Below are 20,118 nucleotides of genomic sequence, written 5' to 3' on the forward strand. Positions count from 1 at the left end.
GAGAAAGAATGGAAGGAGAAGAAACAAATACAATGAGGAAAAACAATGATTATGAGGTGTTTTACTATAAAGAGGACAGAAAAATGGGTTGGTAGCTAGGAGGTGATATGAGGTCACGTAAGGTTTTGTTGCTGCGTTTGTTTTTTTTAAGGTGGGAGTAACTGCAACATGTTTATTTGTTGATGAGAATGCTCTGGAAGAGGGTAAAGCTGATGATGCAGATGATGGGGAAAAATGTTTGGAGTGAGGCTCTTGAATCAGTGACAGGAGAAGGTTCCAGTGCACAGGTGATGGCAATGGCCTCTGACAGGGCCAAAGACAGATTGTCAGTGGCAACAGCAGGGAAGGCAGAGGTTGGAGGGCAGTGTGTGGCAAATGCGGTGGTGGGAGCCTGGGGAAAGTCTCTATTTTCTCAGTGAAAAAGGAAGCAAGACCATCAGCAGAGACTGAGAAGAGGGAAGGAGGTATGAGATGATTGAGGGGAGAAGATGAGAAATAGTGGTCTAGGAAAGAGTGGAGGTGTGAATTGTCTAGGAAAGGCTGGAGGGTGGCCAGGCAGCAGCAAACATCCACTTGAGATTAGAGATCATGAGTTGTAAGTGAGATTTGTCCATATGAGCCTCTGTTTTTCTCCAGCCACGTTCAAACTGCCTGGGTAAGAGTATACAGCAGACAGAAGGCTGAATTCAACCAGGCTTAGAGTATTTCTAGATAAATGAGTTGGAGCTACTGGACAGCTACTAACAACAACTAATGATTAGTGAGACAGAGGCAAGGGAGTTGAGGGAATGTGCGTATACTGGTTATAATAATGTGCTACGTCATATAGGAGGGAAGGGAGGTTATCAGGTGAGAAAGGGATAGTGACAAGATGATAGAGTTAACGACTTACAGGCCCCAGCAACATCTAAGAACTCTTCCATAAAGCATGGGGCTGGGGCTCAGGGAAGCTGTACTATAGTCCTAGTTCTGCCGACAAGAGCTGTGACTCTATATAAGCCACCACCCCTCTCTGATCCTTAATTTTTTATATTAACAAAAAAATCAGTAGTTTGGATAACATGATTCTTAAAGTTCCTATTCTCATCTCCTTATTCTGAGAGCTAGATGTGCAATTTGGGTTTTAGTCCATTAGGTCCAGCTCCAAAAGAATTGCATGTCCTTAGGAGTAAACCTCTCTGAGTCTTGGTTTCTTCAGGTGCAAAATGGGAATAATACATACTAGAATATCCACTCAAATTTTAAATGTCATGAGAAGAGGGATTTCTGTCCATTTTGTCCACTACAACTCAGAGCTGAGAATAGTTTGTAGCAAATAGTAGGTGCTCAGTAAAATACTGACTGGTTTGTTGGTCAGTTGGTTGGTTGGTTGGTTGAATGAGTGACTACCTCCCTCAGCTATCTCAGAATTAATGAGAATAAATGAGACGAGAGATGGTAAAACTTGTAAAAAATCTAAAATGCTACAAGGAACTGTGCAATGCTGCCCGAACACCCCTATGCTAGCTATTTCACTGCTGCTGTTGAATCCCTGGTGGCACAGTGGTTAAGAGCTATGGCTGCTAACCAAAAGGTCAGCAGTTCTAATCTACCAGGTGCTCCTTGAAAACCCTATGGGACAGGTCTGGTCTGCCCTGTAGGGTCACTATGAGTCAGAACCGACTTGATGGCAACAGGTGATTGAATCCAGAGTATCTCCTTAAGGACTTTGCAGAGCACTGCAACCAGGTTACTGGAGGGTCACAATCCCAATAGCAGGAACAAAACATCATTGCCACAGGACGCAAAAGAAGGTCCTAACATATGGAGCATGAGGCACCTGACCGGTATGTGGGATGACGGGAAAAACGGGTAGCTTCAGAACAGTAAAGCCAGAGACGAGGTGAGGGTCCCTACATCAGCAGAGGCACCAGAGTGAGGTTTTTATGTCAGCAAAATGAGTGGGTGGTTTGGACGGAGTGCTAAAAGGAAAAGGCAGAAGACCCCCAAAGGCTAACTTCTTCTTCTCTGTTCTGCCTGTGAATAAATATGGGAGAGAGAGATATATGGGAGGCAGGGGAGGGGGATTGAGAATTCTTCAGAAGTCCACATTGCTCTGTAAAAGCACACTCCACCATGACATGAAACATGCTTTGAGTACCCTATGGTTGAGGTAGAGTCATTACTAGGAATTCAGAGAAAATACTTTAGGCAGCTATGAGGATTTTTTTCCCCCTTATACTCCCAAAACAATGCAGCAAAGCTAGTTCGAAGTAGGACAGCAGGAGCACAGCCTGCTACAGACTCTCTGCGCTCTCTCTGGGTTATTCTAGGCTGTCATCTGGGTCTCCAACCCCTTCGACCCACAGGTAAGAAACTGACAGATGCAAATTGAAGGAGAAATCCTCTAGCTGGTGGATGTCACGAAGGGCAGATGCAACTCAGCACAAATTTTCTGGAAGTGTACTGTTTAAAATGATCGTGTTTGAATCCACTGGTCTTTTCTTTTGTTCTGAGCAAGTTCAAAGTTAAAAAAAAAAAAAGCCCGACAGCAAAAGTTTCAAACACTCCTAGCTCGTGAATGACAAATTTCCCTTTCATTTTTGTTCTAAACACTCACGTTCTACAAGATCCGTTAATGATGGTGCGTTTCTCTGTGTGTTTATCTAGACATCTAGATATATGTCTACATATCTAAAAAAAAAGCAACCAAAAAAAAAAAAAAAAAGATCTTTTAAACCTTCTCAGGAACGAGCCAAGGAATGTAGAGTAATTATCTGTGACCAATTCTCATCTATAACTAATTAGAATTCTACTTTCTCATAGCATTTCCTTCCTGGTGCCTGTCCAAGTTTTTTTTTTCTCCCCCCCACTCCCCGCCCCAATATAAGGAAGATATGTGGCTATTATTAGAACTGCAGGGTGGAAGGGAACAGGGTGCAAAGGGAAAAGGAGCACTTTTCAGATTCATTATTGCTTTGATCTGATTGAATCTTCCTTGGTTAACTTCTTGTTTGAATGCTTCTCCAGCACTTGAGGGATTTCTCAGCTCCCTGGCTATTGCATCTGAACTGAAGTCTGCAGAATAGTTTAGGAGCCCCTGCTCACCTCACTCACTCCAACCTCAGGCGAGCAGTTCCCCCATCCCAACCACAGCTTCGAGATCCCATCCAAAGTTGCTGGCGTCTCAAACTGAATCCCAGATGTTCACTCAGTGAGAATTAAATGAATGGCCCAAGATGTGGACTGAACCAGTGATCCTCACAAATAGATTCCAGGTGTGTTGGCATCTGGACTGCTATCTCTCTCTTTCTGTTGTACACACACACACGAGCACACACACACACACACACTGACACACACACACAGAAAATACCAATACCATATATTCTGGAAGAGATTCGACACCATCTCCAGATGTACAGCTGATGTGGAAAAATGGACAGGGCTAGTTACCTAATGTGAATTATATCTTTTCAATCACAGAAGAAAGCAAGGGGCTCCAAAACGCCTACCCTTTTGCCTTCTATGATCAAAATCATGATGCATTTGGTGTTCAGAAATCAGCTTAGGGCTGAACGAGCTTAGAATCGCTAAATAATCTGAACTGATGTCAATTTTCATTGTTAACCTTAGCTGCCTCCTACATAACTCATCTTATTGCAACTTTACCAAACATTTAGTGTTTGTCTACCTGGGCAAGCAACGTTGGAAAGGTAAAAGAGAAGGTGTGATATGTGCCCTCAAAGAAATTACAGTCCTGTTGAAAAAGCAAAATTCAAGTCACTTAATAATTTGATTAGTTAATTCAATGTTTACTAAGTGCCCATTCTGTGTCACGCTCTGGTGTACCACATCCAACAAGACACTTCCTAGCCCCTAAGCAGTTTACAGTCAGTCTAGTGGGGGAGGAAGGTAAGCACGCTGATAGCCACAGGATCACATGAGATGTGCTAAGATAAACGGAAATACTGGCAGCTGTGGGAGGGGCTTAGAGAAGTCTATATGGCTTCACGGAAAAGGCAATATTTGATTAACACCTTGGAAAAAAAAAAAAAGAGGAATGAGCCAGGGGATGGAAAAAAGAGAAGGGGCAGAGAAAATGTATAGTCAAAGGCACCTAGCTGGGATGCCACAGAAACAACCACTCTTTTGAGATGCAGAATGAAGGATGAGGAATGCCCATGGGAGGAAGGTGAGAGGCTTGACAGGCACAGGTTGTGTGATGCTTTGGGTACTAGTGAGCCAAGCTCCTAGATTACCTCAAGGGATTTGATTAGCTGGAATATTGGGGGAGGAGCATGAGTTGGTATAGTTGGTAATGGGGTATGGACTGTAAGTGAGGCAGAAAGGGAGAGTCCCCTAGAGACCCGGGTACTCATGGAGGAGACAATTTTTTTTTTTTTTAATATTTTATTTTTCCTTTTTTTTTTTTAATTTTTTTATTGTGGTAAATATATATGCAACACATCATTTGCCCTTTCAAACTTCTTCACATGAACAATTCACTGATATTAATTATGTTCATCACGTTGTTCAACCACCACAATTACCCATTTCCAAGTTTTTCCATCACTCTTAACAGAAGCTCGGTGTTTCCCAAACAGTGAGTCCCCCTTTTTCACGCCCTCCCTCCTACCACTAGAAATCACTAATAAACTTTGGTCTTTATACACCTGGAAGACAGGCAGCGAGAAAGGGGTAGGGTATTCTAGGCTCAAAGAGCAGTATGAGCAAAGCTACAGGCAAAGGATTTTCCATGACAGGTGCATAGATGGTGAGGGGACCCTCATGATCTCAACAGTGGGTTCTTTCTTGGTTATTCTAGGCCATCATCTGGGTCTCCAACCCCTTCAACTCACAGGTAGGAAACCGAAAGGTGCAAATTGAAGGAGAAATACTGTAGCTGGTAGATGTCACATTTGTATTGTATACAAATACATGGAGATTAAAAAGGCTGGTGGAAGGGGTAGGAGATGAAGCTGCAGGGGCTTGTGGGAAGACAGTGGGTCCCAAAATGCAGTTATCACCCCTGTGATTTCAGAAGGTAAATGAATAAGCATTTTTATTTTAATTGGTGTGTAGTTTTTATGTTTTTAGAAAAATGTGTAACTCTTTCATAGTCATTATTACTTAAGAGGAAGCTAAGGAAAAAAGGAAGTTGACTTAAAGTCAAATTAAAGAGATATTAAATAATAACAGTACAGGTGTTACACAGATTGACAACAACCATGAAAGCATACAGGCATTACTGACATTTGGGAAACACTGTGTTGCTTAGTGGCGGATCACTGAAGTTTCTTGAGCAGAATTGGTGTGAAGAAAGCCACATTGTGAAAAGAAAGCTCACGCAGCGGCATGCAGGATGTGTTGTGGGAGGCTCGGAGGAGAAATGAGAGTCGTGGTGGGTGGGGGGAGAACATGAAGGAGACCATTGTGTGAGTAAGTGTGTGAGTCAAAGAGAACCTGAGCTAGAAATGGGTGAAAGAAGCAGAAAGATGACAAGGCAAGACTTGGTGACATATTCAATGAGGACAACTGGAATACAGACATGATGTAGTGGATCAGATTATTGTTTCCATCTTTCCCTTCCTTTCTTGTTATAGTATTATGCACCCAAGACTTTTGCCATGTGTCTTTGCAGTATTTCCCATTAAAGTGGACGGCATATATTTCCTTGTCTTATTGATGGAGGACTTGGTCATGTAACTTGATTTGGCCAATAGAATGTTGGTAGATTGATGAGATGCTTGTGTGACTTGGCTTGATCTCTTTCTTCTTCCATCCGCCAAGAGAAAAATACGCCTCGGGTAGCCACTAGTCCAAGGAGAATTACAAATTACATGGAATATCCTGAACCCAATCCACAGGCTGAATCCAAGCCAAGTTGAGCCTGGCTGAGATCAGCAGAAATCAGCCAGAGTCAGCCAATCCATGACCCATGAGTGAGATAAATACATATTCATTTATGTATTTATGTATGTAAATAACCACTCAGATACTGAGGTTGTTTGGATAGAAGAGAAAGCTGACTAATACAAAGGAGGAGGCTGTTTTGTAGTTGTCTCTCGACTGGTCTCCTTGCTTGTACTCTTGCCCTCCTTCATCCTATTTTCCACTTAGCAGCCAGGGTGAGCCTTTCTAAGCCCACATTAATCAAGTCATTTGTTTGGTCAAAACCCTCCATTGGCTCCCATCAACTGAGAGGAAAAGTCTATGTCTTTCCAATGGACCTACGTGGTCTACCCATCTCCCTATTCCCTGACCTCTCTCAGGCTTCATCTCCTCTCATTCTCTCACTTTCTCACACTGCTCCAGCCTCGTGGCCTCCCTCCACTCCTGGAGCACATCATGGTGTTCCCTCCTTTGGGCCTTGTCCTTGCTTTCCTCTTCCTAAGAAATGCTTCCCTCAGATATCCCAAAGGTTGACACCCTCACCTCCTTCAGATTTTTGTTCAAATATTCCTTTCTCCAATCTTCCTTGACTACCCTATTAATTTTTTTTTCAAAGAATCAATTCCCATCTGATCAATTATATATTTTACTTGTTTGTTACTGTCTTTCTTCCCCTACTAGAATATAATTTCCATATGGGTAAAGATTTTTCCCCCCTGTTCTGGCTGTATCACCAGCACCAGGAAAAGTAGCTAAAACATAGTAAAGCTCAATAAATATTCGTTGACTAAATGAATCAGAGATTCATCCAAACTTTCTAACAGTGACATCCCTGATATACTAGAAGGCTTATAAAGGGAAATGGTGTGGAATGAAGAAATAACAGCCAAGTGAACCTACCAAGATGGTGAGTAATAGGTCAAGATTAAAGACACAAAGGACATCATCCACTTGGAGGTGAGAAATAACCCATGAGCATTGGGAAAACCTGTCATTGACTACTAAGGGCAATTGACTAAGTCTCCTCAACTGTTTAATGAAAATAATACAAATATCTCCCCTAGGGGAGTTATGAGGCTTGAGATAATGTAAAGGGTCCAGTACCCTGCCTGCTGTAAAGGAAGCACTCAGCAAATGGAGCCAAATTAGGCAGCCCACTCCATGTCATGGAATATGCCTCAGTAGGAAAAGAAGATGACTCAGGAGAAGTTCGTTACTGCTGTAAGGCTGTAAGCAGTAGATGCCAAATGACTAGTCTCGGGGAGGGCACTCTATGAAGCAGGGATTACAAAAGAGTCTCAGGAGGGCCTTAAAGGGAGAGTTGGAATGTAGAAAGAGAAAAGAAGCAGAGGGAAATCCCAGAACCAAAGTGAAAAAGTAGGAATGACCGAGGCTTTTCTGGGAGACTATGAGAAAGCCAGTACGGCTGGAGGGTCTGTCTGAAGAGTTTCAGTAAAGCCCAACAAAGAAACCAGGACAAATTTGTTTGTGGTGTTGGCGTAGAGGAGAGGGATGGAGGAAATGGGTGGTGGTCTTGTTTAATTTTATTATGCTTTTATGTATACACATATGCATATGTATATACATAAACCATAATAAATATATAAATCTCATAAAATTTACAATTTTAACCATTCTTACAATTCAGCGACATTAATTACATTCATCATGTTGTGCAGCCATCTGGGTGGTGTTCTTTTATGCCAGCCTCCTGAAGCTGCTGGGTATTGCCCTACATTTAACAGGGAACCCCTGACTGTCTTAGAGCAGTGGAATGAATGACATGTGCTGCTTTGATATCTCCTCATGAATGTCCCATAGGCTCATCCAAAGTGGACATCATCTCCCTCCACCCCAAATCTGCTCTTGTCCATGTGGTCCCCATCTCAGGGACTGGCTTCTTTCCAAGCTTCACTCATCCTTTTTCTTGTTACTGCCTACATACAGCCCATCACTTTGTGCAATGAGCTTTGCTTCTTCAGTGTCTCCAAACCATACTCTTCTCCTAACTATGTCTACTCCCCCAGTCCAGGCTTTCATGGTCTCCTTCATGCATTGCTGAAATGGGGTCCCCACTGGCCTCCTTGCCTCCAGACTTACTCCTCACCCTCCCATTCAACTTTTAAGTCCACCCTCCATACTGTAGGTGTGCTGATCTCCCTATAATAGAAAACCAGTTATCTTCTTCCCTGCTGGAAATCATACAATATCACCCCACTGCCCTTAGAAAGTCATCACAACTTCTTATTACTACTTGTAAAGCCCTGTGTTACCTACCTCCGCCCCTCCAGGCATGATAAATTTTGTTCAACCCCTGAAAATACCCTGCTGTCTCTTACCTCTGAGACTTTGCAAATGCTGCTCCCCTTGTCTAGAATATTTTCCTTCTCCTCTTCATTAACTCCTATTCAGCTTTCAGGTCTCGGGTGAAAGGGCATCTCTTCTAGGGAGACTTATCAGAGACACCTCTCTACTCCCATAACCCGGTGCCATTGACTCAATTCCAACTCATAGCGACCCTATAGGACAGAGTAGAACTGCCGCACAGGGTTTCCAAGGAACGCCTGATGGATTCGAACTCACATAGTACTCTGAAATTATCACGCTATATTGCAATTTCCTGTTTATCTGTCTTTTTCATTACAGAGGGAGCAGCATAATGGGAGATGTCTCTAGATCAGGAGTCAGCAAACTTTTTTCTTAAAAAGCCAGACAGTAATTACTTTAGGGGAATCCCTGGGTGGTGTAAACAGTTAACATGCTCAGCTGCTAATCAAAATATTGGAGGTGTAAGTCATTCAGAGGAGCCTCGGAATAAAGGTCTGTTGATCTACTTTATCAGTCACTGAAAACCCTGTGGAGCACAGTTCTGCTCTGACACATATGGGGTTGCCATGAGTCAGATTTGATTTGACAGCAACTGGTTTAACTGGTTAATTACTTTAGGCTTTGTACACCCTGCAGTCTTAGTCACAAGTACTCAGTACTGCCCTTGTAGTACAAAAGCATCCATAGACAATACATAAGTGAATGAGCACAGCTATATTCTAATAAAACTTTATTTACAAAAACAAGCAGTGGGCCAGATTTGCCTCCTGGGCCATAGTTTGTGATCCCTTCTTTAGATAATTACTGTATCTCTGGGTCTAGTAGAGAAACTTGCACATCATTGGGGCTCAGTAAAGATTTCTTAAATAAAGAAGGAAAGATTAAATGAATATAGGAAGAAATGAATGATATATTTTGCAGACCTAGATGACTTTGTTTAAAAAACTTCTTTCCTAGGATAAATTCACTTTTTAAGAACCATGTATGGTCTTGTTCCCTCATATCTAAGGTCTTGCCCAGGAATAACAATAAAAACATGTATCAAGTGCTATGCTCTTAATACTTCACATTGGTTAATATATTTCACCCTCATAATAACCCTATGGGCTATAAACTGTGTTACGGATTGAATTGTATTCCCCAAAATTATGCTGAAATCCTAACCTCTGTACCTATAAATACGACACTATTTGGAAATAGGAGCTTTCTTGTATTATGTTAATGAGGTCATACCGGAGAAGGGTGGTTCCTAAAATTATTGCCTTCTGAGTGGTGTCTTACAAAAAGGGAAACCAAGACACAGAGAGGCAGGCAGGAAGAAGAGACTATGTGAGATACACTTTCAAGCCCAGGGATGTCAAGGACGGCCAGCAGCTATTAGAAGCTGAAAGAGACAAAAAAAGAACCTCCTCCTAAGCTGATGACCTAATTTGGACTTCTAGCCTCCAAAAGTGTGAGAAATTAAATTTCTGTTCTTTAAGGTCACTCATTTGTGGTATATTTTGTTACGGCCGCACTAAACTAAGAAACTATCATTATTCCCAATTTACAAAGGAGGAAACCTCAGAGAGGTCCCTCAAAGATGAGGCTCTGCCTTGCTCTTGGCAAACCCCTCTCTCTTGAGCTACCCTCCCTAGGTGTCTGTAATCTAGTCTTTTGGTTGGGCATCTTCCTCCAGGGTCTTCACAGTCTGCCTGAATTCATGTTTCCCATCGTTGTGCTCCACCCACACACCATGACACCCAGCCTTGGGTTAAAAAACATCAAACCAAATCCATCTTCGTCCAGTCGATTCCGACTCAGCAACCCTATAGGACAGAGTAGAAATGTCCCATAGAGTTTCCAAGGAGTGCCTGGTGGATTCGAACCCCTGACTTTTTGGTTAGCAGAAGTAGCTCTTAACCACTATGCCACCAGGGTTTCCAGCCTTGGGTTGGACATCCCAAAAGCAGAACATCTCCCCACCCAAACCCTCTGGTTCCCATCCCACAGTCTCCAGGTCTAATGCTGCTGGCCTACCTCCGGCGGGTTTATCTCCGCTCTAGGCGTCACTGCCCCTTTGAGCATCATTCTATCACATTTTCCCTCTCTCACCTTTTTTCTTCCCTCCAAGGACATTCTAATACCAGCATGACACATTTCAAAGACCAATGTACAGTGGATTGTGCCTAGAACTTGAAAAGTGTGAGAAAAATCCAAGAGATAAGAAATGCTATGATAGAAGCTGTAGCAAGCTTAGCGGTCTTCCTATGGAGATTGGGCCAATTACTGAAAACACTTCCTTTGGCTGAAAAGCTCACCATTGAATCAGACTTGGGGAAGAAAGCGCTGTAACGTTAAACCCCAAAGGGCCGCTCTTTGCTCCGAGGCCCTGATTTCATCTGTAATTCCTCGATGGTTATCTGAAGTATGCTACCCATGAGGATGTAAGGGTCCCAACAAAAGCAGATCCCTCATTGAGAAGCTGGAGGCAGCACTTTCAGCTGCATTTGTCTTTTCTCCCTTTTCCGGAAATGGTTTTTTTGCCTCTCACCCTGTGGCTCACAGCACTCGTTTCCATCTGGGTTAGGAGGCTCAATCGGGTACCTCTACGGCAGGATGGTGGCTTGGATGTTAACTGCTCATTAACCGTCTGTGCGTGCTGTGCCTCCGTTAAAAGACAAGAGAAAGAATGTGAGCCCCCAATACCTGGGAGTCCTGCTACCGACACACGTGGAAACCATCCGGGGAGACCTCAGGTTCAATCCGCAGCTTGGCCACATATTTATTTCTCACTAAAATAACATCTGGCTTTCATTTTTTGGTGACAACTAGTTTGGACAAGACCTTAAGTAGGTTAAAAAAAAAAATTAGACTTTCCATCCGCCCCCCAGCCTCCACGCCTGCTCTGTAAGGGGCCTTAGGGGAACTAAACTTTAAGTTCTTTTGTGAGCCAAGAGTGTGAATAAGGAATTGGTGCAGTGACTGCAAGCTGGGGTGTAAACAAGGAGTTATTTGTTTCTCCTTATTAAAAGATGGTGACTCTGAAGAATTCACACACTCCCCACTTACCAGCAGTGCACAGTTCCTGGAGAGAATGTATAGCAAATTATGTGTCTGTCCCCGGAGCCTGCAGCTAAAGGACTTCGCAGTCCTAGGACTTGACTTCGTGGCTGAGGGATTTAAGACCCCAGTGTAGGATGACTGGGTTTGGAGAGCATGCATGAATAGTGCACTGACCCAGGAGAACATGATACCATTGCCACAAACGCTCTGCAGGTCCAATGAAGAGTTAGTGGCGCTGGCCACCTACAGTCTGGGGTGCCTGGGGCTCCCATGACAATATAAGCTCCATGTAGCCAGGAGCCTTTACTACATCTTTTGCTCTTTACTACATTTTCAACATCTTAAAAGAGTATTTGTTCATAGTAGGAACTCAAGTGTTTGCTGAACGACTGAACAAATGAATACAATATTAAACCAGAAATAGTTGCCATCGACTCTAGCTCATAGTGATCCCGTGTGTGTCAGAGTAGAACTGTGCTCCACAGGGTTTTCAATGGCTGATTTTCTGGAAGTATATCTCCAGGCCTTTCTTCTGAAGTGCCTCTGGGTAGACACAAACCTCCAATCTTTCGGTTAGCAGCCAAACGTTTAACCATCTGTACCACCCAGGGATTTCAAATACAAAATAGGGGTTGCATGGTGACTCCAGTTCCAACCTTTGGGTCCGTCTCTTCCAATATACACCCAGGATATTTCTCACAATCCTGAGAGGCAGGTAGCCTTAGCCATACTATGAAGAAGGGTCCTTGGGATAAAGAGACAAGATTCCTTACTGACTGGAACATAGAGAGCAAAGACGAACAGGTGCTCCTATTTCCTGCCTCTCCAGCTGGGGCATTTCTGATGAGGAAATGGGTGAAGTTACAAAGGAAGCAAGACCTTGGTGTCTGACATCAAAACTTGAAATGTAATTGAGTCTAACTTGCTCTTACTCAGTGCCTACAAGTGCACAGAATGCTGCTAAGTGCTCTGGAGATTTCGAAGGGGGAAGGAGATGGTGTTTGCTCTTGGGCATTCTTAAAGACCTTCTCATAGACCATGCTCCCCTCTACCACAGGCCATTTGCATGTGCTATTGGCTTGCCTGCATGCCCTTCATGCTTCTCCACATTCTTTTGAATATTTTCAGATCTCTGTTCTATTGTTAATGCCTCAGGAAAGCCATACCCGACCCCCTCTGCCAAACTAGGTCAAATTCCCCCAGTATGCTTTTATGTTACCATGTACCTCTACTGCATATCACTTATTATAACTGTAACTGTCCACTGATTTTTTTGTGATTATTTGATTAACATGAGTCTCTCACTACCTGCACTGTCCAATATGGTAGCTACTAGCAATGTGAGGCTATTTAATTAAAATTAAATATTCAGTCCTTCGGCTGCATTGTTGTTGTTGTTGTTGTTAGTTGTTGTGGAGTTGATTCCACCTCATAGAGACCCTACAGGACAGAGTAGAACTGCCCCACAGAGTTTCCAGAGAGCGTCTGGTAGATTTGAACTGCTGACATTTTGGTTAGCAGCCATAGCACTAAACCACTACACCACCAGGGTTTCCAAGTGCTCAATAGCCACATGTAACTAACGGCTACCATATTGGATAGTACAAAGATAAAATATTTCCACGGCTACAGAAAGTTCTACTGGGCAGCGCTGCACTAGAGTGCACACTGTGTGAAGATGGTTGCCATGACAGTGATTACTCTCTGTTACATGCTGCCATAGGTAGTATAGCACCTACCACATAGCATGTGCTCATTAAATATTTACTGAATGAGTAATTTTACAAGTGAGTGAAGAAGACAGACTCGTAAACTAGAACACAAGGCAGCATGATGCAGTGCTATCTGAAAAACCCAAGTACAAGAGTATCATAGAACACAGAGTTCTGCTGATAGTTAAGACTGACAAAGGTTTAGTGGAAAAGCAACATTTATGCTGGATTTTGATGAGTGAGTAGGAGTTTGACAGCGGAGAAGAGGGAAGGTATTATAAACAGCAAAAGAAAATAGCACTGGAGTAGGACCACAGAATCAGAAAAGCATGTGTCATGCTCGGGAAAGAGCAGTGATTCCTCCTGGGCTGAATGAAGGTCTCGAATAGCATGTAGGAAGCCTGGATTTAGTTTCATACAATTTCAGGTAAGAGTATTATACACCAACTATGTGTCAGGCATCATGCTAAGTACTACACACGATAGCTCATGTGATACTGGCAACATCCTTGTGGGGTAGATACTATAAAAAATCCAAACATGGTGCCATCTAGTTGATTCTAACTCATAGTGACCCTATCAAGATCTCTATTCGTAGATGACAAAACTAAGGTTCATATGAGTTAAAAAAAAAAAATTGGTCAAAGTCACCTGGCTGATAAGTAGCAATGATTCCATCACTGAAATGAAGCTCCAGCAAGGAAAGCAGTACGTCTGTCTCACTCCCCGTTGTATCACCAACACCTTGCATAGCGCTGGGACATACTGGATGCTAAACAGACAGCTGTCAAATGAATAAATGAGCAAATATTTGTTTTATGGAGATGCCTCTTTTTTGGCCTCCAGCTGTAGCGCAAGAGAGGTAGAACTGAGAGAGGCAGTATTGCTTAGGGGTTAGGAGTGAGCTGGGTTAGACTCTCTGGGTTTCGTCCTGGTGCTAAAACTTACTCTTTTGGTGACCTTGAGCAAGTCTCTTGACCTTTGTGTGTGCACCATCTGACCAGTAGCAATAATAACAGCATTTTTTTCTGGATTGTGGTAAGGGTTTAATGAAATAGGTAATTCATTTATCAGCTATCAAATAAATAATAGCTTCTGTTATTGAGAGGGAAACCCTGGTGGCATAATGGTTAAGAGCTATGGCAGCTAACTAAGAGGTCGGCAGTTCGAATCCACCAGGCACTCCTTGGAAATCGTATGGGGCAGTTCTACTACCCTGTCCTAGAAGGTTGCTGTAAGTTGGAATTGACTCAACAGCAACTGGTTTGGTTTTTTTGGTTTAATTATTAAGAGATGACCAGGGCCTTTTCCTGTCCCTAGGTTTTGGATGGTGGAGATGGCAGATATATTATGCAGGTTGAATCATTTTGGAACTAGACAACAAATGGAAAGTTGGGGTGAAGAAAGGAACCAAATACTCCTAGGGGGATCAGAACCTGAGAGAATGGAAGGCTACATGAGACTATGATCAAAGGTGAGGAGCACAAGAGAAGAAAAAGGTTAGGGTGCAAAACAAAGGTCACAGTGACTTTCCCTGGGCCCCACACCCAGAAACCCAGACGAGGCTAGAAAAATAGAGGCACATTCAGGCATAGAGAGGGCCCCCCTCTCAGCCGAGTAGAATTAACTGAAGACAGAAGGGAGAGGGGCTACTCTGCCTAAACTTCTGAGAGCAGAGCCACCACCCCATAAAGCACATCACCCGAAGCCCTACAGGGTTTAGCTCTTACCAGCTGAGAGCCCCACCTGACATCATCATTGCCATGAGGAGGTGTGGGGATGGCTGTCAGGCAATTGTGTATGAGGTCAAAGCTTAGGCTCTACAACAGAGTTAACAAACCAAGCCAGGGCAATGGGACTTCCAGGTTGGGAGCCTTGTCACTCAAAGTCTGGTCTGCGAGCCAGCAGCATCGACATCACTTGGGAGCTTGGAAGAAATGCAGCATCTCAGGCCCCACCCAGACCCACTGAATCCAGCTCTGTGGTTAAGCACATCTCCAGGTGACCTGTGTGCACGTTCAATTTGAGAGCCAAAGACTACTTGGATTCTTCTTCTTCTTCTTTTTTTTTTTAAGACTGCTTGAATTCTAATCCCGGATCTGCACCTTAGGCAAATGATTTAACATCCCCAAGCCTGGATCTCCTCATCTGGGCGAAGGCGAAAACAATCGAGCTGACTCTTTGGGTAGTTTGGAGGCTCAGCCAAGATCACGGATATAAATACGGTTAACACAGAGCTTGCAGTTGGTCAATGCTCAGTTAATTGTTGCAATGATTATTAAAAACTCGCACCATGGTGAATGTCATTAATGTCACTGAACTGTACACTTAAAAAATAGTTAAAATGGCTTATGTTTTGTTATTTACATTTTACCATAATAATCTTTTTTTAAAGCACTATTAGCAGGAAGAAATAAGAGACTCTGGGAACCCATAAATGAATAAAATAATAATAAATGCTAAAAACAAGCAATCAAACAAAAAAAAACTCATGTGACCACTCTTTAGGTAACAAGATGTTCACTAATGAACAGAATCTTAAAAACTAAGATGAGGCTGCCCAACATGACCACCCTCTCCAGATGTGTTTATGTATCACTGCGACAGCTTGGGAGGCTCTAACCCCACAGAGTACTTGAACCAGATCTGTCCCACCCTCTTGAACTTAGAGTTCAAGACAGAAAAAATTAGGCCCAGAGCCAATGTAAACAGTGGAATGGGCCCTGAATCACTCTCCTGATTAGATCAGCAAACACGCCAGGGCCACAACAGGACACATTCTCTGTGGTCAGGGGCAGATATGAAGCAGGTCAGCCCCAGGCCCTGCCCAGCAGTGTTTTTTTGACCAGAAGGAACAGAAAGACCACAGGAAAGAAATGATCCACCTCCAGCACAGACCTTGGCACTGGGCTGACAACAGAAGTAGAATAAGCTTCCAGGCTACCACCCTTCTGTCAGTTTGTTGTACTGGGGTGGCTTGCGTGTTGCTGTGATGCTGGAAGCTGTGCCAGTGGTATTTCAAATACCAGCAGGGTCACCCATAGTGGATCAGTTTCAGCAGAGCTTCTATGTTAAGACAGGCTAGGAAGAAAGGCTGGTGACCTACTTCCAAAAATTAGCCAACGAAAACCCTGTGGATTAAAACAGAAGATTGTCTGATATAGTGCTGGAAGATGAGCCCCCTAGGTTGGAAGGCACTCAAAGCACACAGTGGCCACAACAATAAACTTGAGCATTCCAATGATCATGAAGATGGATCAGGACTGGGCAATGTTTCATTCAGTTGTACACAGGTTCACCACGAGCCAAGAGCCAACTCAATGGCAACTAACAAGAGCTATAACAAAAGGTTCCAGAATAAAAACAACAACTAACCTTTTTCGAGTGCTTACTGGCAGTGCTTTATGAGTTTTAACTAACTGAATCCATCCAACAGTCCTATAAGGTACAACCCATTATTAATCTCATTTTACAGATGATAAAACTGAGGCTCGGAGAACTTCAGTTACCTGTCATACATTTGTCACGCCACTAGTAAGGGAAAGAACTAGGATGTGACCCTCTCAGCCAGGGCTGGCTGACAGCCTAGCCCTGAGACACTACATGAGAACTCGTGGAAATAGTCCAGAGCTTCCCTCAGGTGACATCAGACAGAAATGCATGTATTGTTTCTCATTTGCCCAAGAAGGCTGGTGGTGGGTGGAGACCACCTAAGAGTGGAAAGCAAACTAACCTGGAGTGAGCAGGTCAAGGCTGTACTCATGCCCAGGTGACCTTGGGCAAAGGCTTTACCTTACTGGGCTTCCATTCCTCACCTGCACTCGGAGAGAGCTGGAAAATCTCTACAGTCCATTCTGTCTCCCATAGTCTAGGATTCACAGCAGAGGGCATGGCTTGAGTATGAGCTCAGAAGAGGAACTGGGGCCCTGTGGAAAAGGAGTCAGCTTACCTGGGAAATACTGAACAGGCTCAGGCAAGGGGACAGAGAGGGCGACAAACAGTCCTGGGGGTCAGGCCAAAGGAAGAGAGTCAGTTCCCAATTGATTTGCACAAATATGGGGCCAGCTTCACGCAAGAGATGGGGAAAAGAATGGAAGGGAGGACCTGGAGCTCAGCTTGATGGGGAAGGAGGCAAAAGGGACCCAGGAGACAGAGGCACTTTAGTTGAAAATGTAACTGGGGTAGGAGAGGCAACAGTGAAACAGCAAGGGACTCTGACTCCTTTCTACCCTGTGAACACCAGCTTTTGTCCCAAGAAGGGCTCTGAACCCCAAACCCCAAACCAGAGAGACAAGACTGTGCCTCACCTTCCCTTCTGGCAAGCACAACAAGCCATTTCTCACCTCCCTGAGCCCTGAAATGCATGCACCCCAATGTATAAAATCAGGTTGCCAATAATGATACCTTTCCTTGAGCATCTTCTATGAACCAGATACAGTCTCAGGCACTTCACAAAGTATCTTTCATATTTATAAGAACCTGTGTCACCGTTTAGGTTTTGGATTTAAATGTAAGTCATCTCCTCAGAGACTGTCCCTGAAGACTTTATCAAAAGTAAATCTCACCCACCCTAGTTTTGCCTTCCACTCCTTGCCTATTTAATTCAGAGCATTTAAGAAACTCTGAACTTATATATTTAGTTTATTTACTTGTTGATTGTCTGTCTTCCCAAGGAGCTGTAAGCTCAAGGAAAGGTTGGGAACTCATCTCTTTTCTTGACCAGTGTGCCTGATACATGTTGTTGTTGTTAGTTGCCAGTTGAGTTAATTCCGACTCATGGCAACCCCAGGTGCGCAGAGCAGAACTGCTCCATAGGATTTTCAAGGCCGTGCCCTTTCAGAAGCAGATTTCCAGGCCTTACTTCAGAGGCGCTTCTGTGGATTTGAACTGCCAACCTCTCAGTTAGTAGTCGAGTGCATAATCGTTTGCACTACCCAGCAACTCATGCTTGAGACATAACCCGTTTAAAAAAAAAATCTGTTGCTGAGCTTGACACATACCCCCAAAACCCACTGCTGTTGAGTCAATTCTGACTCATAGTGACCCTACAGGACAGAGTAGAACTGCCCCATAGAGTTTCCAAGGAGCTCCTGGTGGATTCGAACTGCCGACCTTTAGGTTAGCAGCCGTAGCACCTAACAACTATGCCAACAGGACTTCCTTGACGCATAAACCAAACCAAAAACCCAGTGCTGTCAACTCGATTCCGACTCATAGCGACCCTATAGGACAGAGTAGAACTGCCCCACAGAGTTTTCAAGGAGCGCCTGGCGGATTCGAACTGCCGATGCTTTGGTTAGCAGCCGTAGCACTTAACCACTATGCCACCAGGGTTTCCCCTTGACACATAAAAAAAAAATTTTTTTTTTTTTTTGACACATAGATGGCACTAAATAAATAGTTAGGAGCTCTGGCGGTGGAACGGTTAAGCACTCAGCTGCTAACCAAAAAGTCAGTGGTTTGAACCCACCAGCCACTCTCCAGGAGAAAAGACCTGCTTCCATAAAGATTACAGCCTAGAAAAACCTATGGGGCAGCACTACACTGTCATATAGGGTCACTATGAGTCAGAATGGATCGACAGCACACAACAACCATAGCAAATAAATACGTAAGTGAGAAACATTCTGTCCACTTCCTATGGGATGCACAGAGGCACGCCACTTAGCATTGTCCAGTGCCAAAGCCAGGACTCCACGGCAGGTCCAGGAGCTCCAAGGTTGCCATTCTTTGCATCATGCTGTCTATCAGGTGTAAAATGCATCTCTTCCGTCATCTGTGCCTTCATTGGTTATGCCTGCCTGTCTCTTACCGGTGATAGCATCTGGGTTGCCACAGAAGAGGCAAGGGCATCGTGCTGTGCCTGGGTGTGCAGCAGGGGGCCTGCTCTGCCTTGGGGGTGGAGGATGGAGCAGTGCTTCCACCCCGAGAGGGGACTCCTGGCCCTACCTGAGGGAGGCTATCTCACTTTAGCCAGCTTTATCTAGAAGCCAGTAATGACCCTTTCTGGGACACCTATTCCTAAGTTGAAAAACAGCAACGTGTGAATTCCATGGATGGAATCAGAGAAGCAAGTACAAAGCACAAAGACAGGGATCTGTCAGCAAAGGCATGCAACTATTGTTGAGTGCTCATTGAGCGGCTTTTCCTTTGTTGCTCTCAGAAGCCTTCTGAGACCTCAAGAAGTCTTTAGTTGCTGAGACTCAATGTTCTATGCATGTGTTCAGAGAGATGTAGAGTCCAACATGGATGCCAAGATTCACTGCTCCACACCTGCCTCTTCCACCCCAGTCTACTCATTCACACTCCAGGTTGCCACTCCAAATGGGCTGGGGCTCCTGTCCCTGCCACCAATTCTCCAGGGTGCTTCCTGACTCCCCTCCTTGGACACAGCATCACTCTCACCTTTGGACACTGTTCAACTCATGTTCTTCTCATTCAGCCCCTGCCCTGAGTTTGGGACCCCATACAGCTCTGGGTACCACAGTGCCCTACAGGAACAGTGTCCCCACAGGCCCCACAGGCAGAGGTAAGATCGCCCAGTCACCCACTTGCAAACAGGCCCTCTTCAATACAGACTGGCAGATGGAGCCTAGTCAAATGTAAGAAAAGTCTTAATTTGGAGGTTTAAAAAAAAAAAAAATCCACTTGAAGAATAATTCTCAAAAGATTAAAACAAAGAAAACCCCTGGAACCATGGAAAGCCTCAGGGAAATGTATTTTTCAGCTATGGGACCTTCTGGCTTCCCTCAACCACACCAAATAAATGATTATCTTCCCCACTGATGGGTGAAGTTGGCTCTGATTGGTAGACAAGATCTACATGTGTGTCTCTGTCTCCCTCTCCTTCTCTCTTTCTCTCTAAGTTTGTGTAAAAAGAATTTCTGCAAGAGTACAAAAGAAACCCTAGATAATGGTCACATGTGGGTAGGAAGCTATGACTGGTAAGGCAGGGAGGCTTGTCGTCTGTTCTATACATGTACTCTATTCTTCATAGTTTCATGTCATGAATACGTAATACCTTGCAATTTCAAATGCAGTCAGCAGTAACAATAAAAACTATGTGAACTTGGTGAGAGAAATATGGTCATGTCACTGCCCATTCCAAACTGGTTCTTCAGACCAACTCCAATCCCCAAGCACGGTGCACCAACTAGGG

General features: G+C 44.0%; 1 protein-coding gene across 2 annotated transcripts in view; it reads right to left on the reverse strand.

Annotated features, from left to right (window-relative positions):
* The window catches only part of SLIT3 (slit guidance ligand 3), a 783,747-nt gene that overhangs the window by 652,894 nt on the left and 110,735 nt on the right, over nt 1-20,118 (reverse strand). The window lies entirely within an intron of this gene.

This window comes from Elephas maximus, chromosome 2, assembly GCF_024166365.1.
Source record: "Elephas maximus indicus isolate mEleMax1 chromosome 2, mEleMax1 primary haplotype, whole genome shotgun sequence".
Taxonomy (NCBI): Eukaryota; Metazoa; Chordata; class Mammalia; order Proboscidea; family Elephantidae; genus Elephas; species Elephas maximus.